Raw genomic sequence first — 839 nt, forward strand, 5'->3', positions numbered from 1 at the left:
ATATATAAAAAAATATATTAGGTAGACTTGATCAATCGATCATTACTACCAACGATGAGTATATCATCCACATATAAACAAAGAATGGCATATCCATCTACCGTTTATTTAACATAGACACATTTGTCACTTTCATTTATTTTGAAACCATTAGTTAACATCGCATGTTCAAACTTCTCGTGTCATTGCTTAGGCGCTTGTTTAGCATGTTCAAACTTCTCGTGTCATTGCTTAGGCGCTTGTTTAAAACCACAAAGTGATTTAACCAATTTACACACTTCGTTTTCTCGGTCCGGAACCACAAACCCTTCGGGTTGTTCCATATAGATTTCCTCATCTAACTCGCCATTCAAGAAAGCAGCTTTCAGATCCATTTGATGAATTTCCAAATTCTTCAGTGCGGCAATGGCAATGATCATCCTAATGGAGTTTATTCTCGTCACAGGAGAATACGTATCGAAGTAATCAAGGCCTTCTCGTTGCCTGTAACCCTTGATTACAAGTCTAGCCTTATACTTCTCGATGGAACCATTCGGTTTCATCTTTTTTTTAAAGGCCCACTTGGATCCTAAGGGTTTATGAAGAAGGAGTATTGTGTGGAGGTTGATTCGTCAAAAGATATTTATGATANCCTTGATTACAAGTCTAGCCTTATACTTCTCGATGGAACCATTCGGTTTCATCTTTTTTTTAAAGGCCCACTTGGATCCTAAGGGTTTATGAAGAAGGAGTATTGTGTGGAGGTTGATTCGTCAAAAGATATTTATGATAAAACGGAAAGTCTGTGACTCCCCGAGTGTCGGTCTCGAAGGAGGGACGTGGAGGTGTGTCAAACGTTC

This window comes from Ipomoea triloba, chromosome 16, assembly GCF_003576645.1.
Source record: "Ipomoea triloba cultivar NCNSP0323 chromosome 16, ASM357664v1".
In the NCBI taxonomy this organism is placed as follows: domain Eukaryota; kingdom Viridiplantae; phylum Streptophyta; class Magnoliopsida; order Solanales; family Convolvulaceae; genus Ipomoea; species Ipomoea triloba.